Source organism: Malaya genurostris, chromosome 2, assembly GCF_030247185.1.
Source record: "Malaya genurostris strain Urasoe2022 chromosome 2, Malgen_1.1, whole genome shotgun sequence".
In the NCBI taxonomy this organism is placed as follows: domain Eukaryota; kingdom Metazoa; phylum Arthropoda; class Insecta; order Diptera; family Culicidae; genus Malaya; species Malaya genurostris.
The window spans coordinates 315791983-315797958 of NC_080571.1; the positions used below are offsets into that span (position 1 = coordinate 315791983).

At 37.0% G+C, this 5976-nt stretch overlaps 1 long non-coding RNA gene across 1 annotated transcript; it reads right to left on the reverse strand.

Annotated features, from left to right (window-relative positions):
- Positions 1 to 1592: 1592 nt before the first annotated feature.
- LOC131427573 (uncharacterized) lies at positions 1593 to 2592 on the reverse strand. Its single transcript, XR_009229286.1, has 3 exons — positions 2514 to 2592; positions 2207 to 2420; positions 1593 to 2137 (listed from the first exon to the last, which is right to left on the reverse strand). It is a non-coding gene; the product is annotated as an uncharacterized LOC131427573 (long non-coding RNA).
- Positions 2593 to 5976: the final 3384 nt, after the last annotated feature.

A 5976-nucleotide genomic window follows, 5' to 3' on the forward strand; every position in this document is an offset into this window, starting at 1 on the left:
AGTGAATTTGTATAGTGACGTGATATACTTATAACAGAATCAAATGGTAATATTTAAAAAAATTATCCTTGTAAAATCATTCTGTTCAAACACTCAAACGGAAAGTTTGAGTAACTTGCATTCCTTTAAATGCATTTCAAATGACGTTTTTCATTGAAAAGCACTGGTGGCGTAGATTGCCTGGTTTTGAACTTTCGAGCAGAAATACAATATTCTGACGGTGTTTAATTGCCATTTGTGCTCGAAGGTGCAAAACCAGAGCAATCCACGCCACCAGTGTTTTTTCAATGAAAATCGCCATAAATGATTGACCTTAGCACTGCTTTCCAATTTTCTATTGCAATGGGAATAAAACTTTTGACTATAAAGAACAAACAAAAATTTCGATCTTACCCACTACAACAATTATCGGGTATTTTTTGTCGATCGTTTCTTCAGTGTCATCTTTTTCTTCATGGATTATTTCAGAGAGCTCTTCTTTAAATAATCTTGCGATTCCCGAAAATAGTTCCCTTTCATCGGCTTAATCCATAATGTGCATGGCTTTATTACGGTATGTGTTAGATACAAGAATAATTTTCTCTCGTTTTTTTAAGAAGTTTTCTTTGAATTGATTCGCTCTTACACCAGTTGCTTCAAAAAAATGATTAAAAAAAAACAGTTTTTCTTATAATTGAAAAGCTCTCCATGAGATCATCCATTGAGCTTGAATCGATCTTGAAGCGGATGTAGGATTTTGTAGACGTAAGAAGTTCCTCATCCCAATCTTCATTTTTCAAAAGTTTCTGCAAACAAATATCAGACACATGAGGTTCTCCGGAGAAATAGTAATTATCGTTGATTCCAACCCGGCACTGTCTCATTGGGTCGACTCCAATTTGCAAGTTGTGCTACATCCGTTTCCTATTATCATACCATCGTCATCCATATCATTAAAAAAGAAATATTAATTCGTATTAACTTGAGCTATTTGCCGAAGTACGCAAATAGGAATTGAAGTTGTTATATTTCGTATCTGGCCGATAATGTGATCGACAAATCTATTGTAGTCAGTCTCATTTAAAATACTTCTTTCGAGGTTTTCCAAAATATTCGGAAATATTTTGGCCACTTCATATATACTTTATGGGTTCGATGTTAAGTAACCCATGTTGCATCAAGCTAATTATATAAAATTACCTATTGCGGAAGGATTTTTCAAAGATATTACAACATTTGGTGAATATTTTTACAAAGTGTGCCAAAATAAAATCAATCCTAAAGTGGGCCAAATACCTCTGTTACCAAATGTTACTCTATCAATTGTTTTAAAGCCGAAAAGTTAGAGTCCAGATGTCGCGCCGTAGGGTTTTAATTCCGTTCATGTTGTTGAATACCGCTTTTTTACAACATCATTGAAGTTAGCATTTCCTATATGTTAAAAAATCAATGCTTCATAGTTTTAAAATAATAAATTATTTATTGAAATTAAAAATATGATTTGGATTTGTTGGACGACGTAGTTCTTTACCATTTCAGTTTAGTTAGAGAACAAAAATATTAAAAACGAGCAAATTGTTAGTTTACGACAGACCCCGTTTCAAAATACGGGTATCAATAATCGTATTGCAAATTACACATTTTAAACTAGTGAATTCGACGGAGTATATGGGCGAATAAAATAACACATAAGCACCAAATTTACGTGCGCACGCCACAAATGAAAAAAAAATTAAAACCGACAAGCAATATATACTACTTAGCCCAATCATTCTTTCAATGCAACCTTCCTGCAGCCCTTAGCTTTCCTTTTTTCTATTAACTAATCACATAAATTAGTTCACAACTACCTATTTGTATATTGCTAAGTCTGGAGAGATTTCAGTTAGGGGGCAACGATTTTCATCATCGCTAAGCAAATCCGCTTTTTTAATCGCACTTTTACAGCTGCCTCTTTAGAGAGGAATTTAAGCCACCAATCGAGGATACTATCCCCGCTAGCAGTCTTAGTTTCAAGTGATTAGGGTAGACCCTTTTCATTACTGCAGCTGGGTAGCTTGCGATAGGAACCGGCAATGTTCTCGATGTCGTCCAACAGGTACTGCTTATCATCTGCTTTCGATGATGCCTTCTGCAGAAGATTCGTATCGAAACAGGGCTGAAAATGAAAACCAAAATTTTTGATAAATCTAGATTAAGTCCGATAGAGAACAATTGCTTATAATACCGTTTCGCATACGTTCATATTGCAGCAATTTTCAATCGTAATCTCACACTGCGTTGCGGGTCTCGATGCGATTTGCGTATGATTAGTCACTTTGAATCGTTTGGTAATACGCGGCCGGCCTTCTTCGTAAAACCGGCGAACAAGCCAAAGGATTATCAAAAAAAATTAAAAAGGCCAAATACCTCTGTAAAAACGGCGAACTCTGATACCGGCGCTGGAAATAGATGAATAATTTTCTGAACATTAAATCCGTGGCAGTTATAGCGTTAATGATATTATTCATTACAAAATATTTCATATTACTTACCCAGAAAACGTAAAGGTCTAAGTTTTTCCTGAACTTACGAGTTTAGCTCTTAGCTCACGAATAGCGGCCATTCAATGGCCCACAAAGTTTGACACAAACAGCATTGCACTGGGGAAAAACACTTTAATTTAATAATGCGCGCCATAGTGTAATATCACACAATTTTAGGGGAAGTATAGATGTGCATTAATTTCAACGTGTTAATAAATCCAAGCGTCTAATAACACGCATTTCATAGGACAGAATTTTACGCGAACAGAATTACATAGACGTTCTCATGCTTGATATTACATTATTTGATGGAAATTTTTTACTATATAACTTCGATTGTGATATTATGTCGATTTGCATACAAGATTCAATCAATTTGATGTTCATTAATTCAGTACGTTGTTTTGTTGTAATAATAGAAGATTAGGGTATTATCGCTATTGAAAAATGCAATATTGTCTCCAATTAACGATTACGTCTTTATTTCAAGCACATTAGTAGAAATTACATCGAGGATTATTACAACTTTTTTTGCTGTGTAGATTCACAAACTTTCATAATAAACTTCAATGTGGATATACTTTTGATGAATTTGAATCACGTGTTACATACTTCCAATGCGGCTTTCTCTTTACCGCGGAGCACCGATTGCTCAAAACATACAACAATCTTTCTTTCTTGGGCGAGATTTTTCCTCACGATTGCAATCATTATCAGTAACCTTTTAGCTTTTAAGATCAACGCATGGCCGGTAAATTCGTTAACGCACAATGCCAGTTATTCGCCCTAACTGGACGAGCAGCTAAAATCCACAGACGCCTCCTAATCACATGCTTTCAGAAGAATTATGCGTAAATTCACGCGACTTCAGATAACGCCACGATACGTGAAACTACGATCGGTGCACGTTATCCAAATTACGGCCTGCGAAGATCTTGATTGCGCACCGCACTATTCATAGCTCCAAATTTTGGCCTCTTTCGTGGTTGGATAAAGCCGTCTTGTCACATCTCAAGATACATTATAAATCCCCCGAAATTAATTCCTGACACGTACCGGTGCACAAAAGGCAGCCATGCGTCGTCGTCGCTTCGTGATGTAAGAAAAGCTCTCGGAATAATATGGCCGGTAATTATAGCGATTCCTTTTCTTAATAACATGTCATCAACCGAGCGATTTCTTCCCTGTCAGTCAAAGCCTAATTCCGGGACCGGTAGCACTGATCTAGTTGTTACCATTTGCGTAGTATTGAATCGAGTATCGTATCGGTGTGGAGTGGTTCTAGTGTGGGACCTGAAGCTGGAGCTGGTCAGTGGGTTGCTCGTTGATTGATTGAATCGAGCAAGTTGGCCACCACCAGCCAACAACCAGACTGTGAACGAAATTCCGATCGGCATGAGTCACGATTCGTGGCACTGGTTTGATTTAGTTTGGTTCGAGTTACCGGTTGCATTTCGTTGGGGGGGCTCAAGCGCCGGCTATCGGGGTGTATGAAATTCTGAAAACAACCTGTTGAACTTGGCGATGGAATTTGTAGCAACTCGATTGCAGTCGAGTCGGCACTCCGTAGATGTAAATTGAATGGTGACGATTTATTACTACGAATGATTCGACGTTGCTACAGTCGTTTGAAGTTTTTATTTGTGTTTTACGGATCGTTGGTATTTTAGTAGTTGCAAGTGTGTGGGGGCAGCACAACTCGATGATGACCTGCGATATAGCATTTATCGCTCGGCGGGGTGTCTTCTATTTAAAAGGTGTTCAGGGTTATAACTGACATAACTGGCATAAGACACCGCCCCACCCGTTAGTTTCAAATATAATAGTGATTGAGGTTTGAACATCAACATTGAAGTAAGGAGAAATCATTTATTATAGCCCTATTTTATATCCAGGACTGGTAATCAACACATTTCAAAACAAAGTTGAATAGAATTCCATAGAGGAAAGCTGAGTTATTGTGATTCGATTTTATTGCACAACATAAACTCTTTATGTATCAAACGTTGGAATGCACTGATACATTTAGCATATTTCACCGATCTTGGCTTTAATCCAGAGTAAATAAATTGTTAACAGCTTTTCATGCATAGTTGGTAAATCGGACGCAGTAAGTTCAATAACATACCATTATTGAAATAGTATGTGTAAAATAATCTCACTAGGGTCTTTGAGAGATGGTAGATTCGATTTTTACAAACCTAGCCGTACATAAAATGTCTTGTGGTCCAGAAATCCTGAATTTCATTCAGATCCGATATCCGGTTCCGGAACTATAGGGCGAATAATGTGAATTATGTTACACCGTCACTTAAAGCTTGTAGCTTCAATCGTAAAAAAAATCTAAACTGGCCTTGAAACTACTCTTATCGGTAGTCATTGTCAGTAGACGGCTAAGTCAAGTGCGAAGTCAATATTGTATAAAACCTTCTAAATTTAAAAAAACCAATAGAATTTGCAGGTTACGTTAGTTGACGTCCATAGAAACCGATTTCGATTATACCGGTTCTTGTATTACGGAAGTACCTACAATACTGGAGCTCACTTCGTTTTCTCAGAGATGGAATGATGAGAGAATTTCAAAATTGCATTTTCAATGTCATTATGATTGGTCGTGTCTCGTACACAACCCTGTAATTTTTTTTAAAGATAGAGAATTATAGTCCTCAGCAACCGCTCATATATTGCAAAATGATCACATTTCTTTATTTAATGTTTTATTTCCAAAAAGTATCAGCAGTTGTGACTCGTCCTCATGTGCACCTCGTGCACTGCACAACCGGTCGAATTGAAGGAATGAGCTGCGTCCCCAATCCCATTCAAATACAATTATTTTGATGTGGAACGCTTTTTGTCGTGAATACGACTTACTTTACTATGGGGCGCCTTTTCAAAATTTACCCTCTGAGAGAGTGATAAGTTTTTGATCGTGAATATCTCCTGTTATATCTAACGAATCAACATAATTCTTGCTACATGCCATCGGAAATATGATCACAATTTTATGATAAAACTTTCAGTTGTGTGACATATTCTTAAATAGTTCACAATGAAACTTTTCTGAAATGTTTGGTATAAACGAGTATCAAAGAGGATAATTCATATGGCGCGTTTGCCTTTCTCGTATTTTGAAAGCTCATAGCTCAGTGATCTGTAGAAGGATTTATATAATCTAACTACCATTAGAATCGAAAATCTTCAACTTGAACGTGTATCACAACAATATTGAAGTTTTTCAATAGTACACTATTGAAAAACCTGTTTGATTTAACCCATGACAGCACCAGCCAATCAGAACGCGAGATGTCTGTATCTATACAAGAGCATCCATATAAAAGTTGAATGGTTCACTTTTCCTATCATTTGCTGAGCAATTCTTCCCGAAACAAGACACACGACAGCAACATCGAGGACCTGTCGTCTCATTGTTTCCCGATATGAATGCACGAGACACCGTCAGCACAATGACACC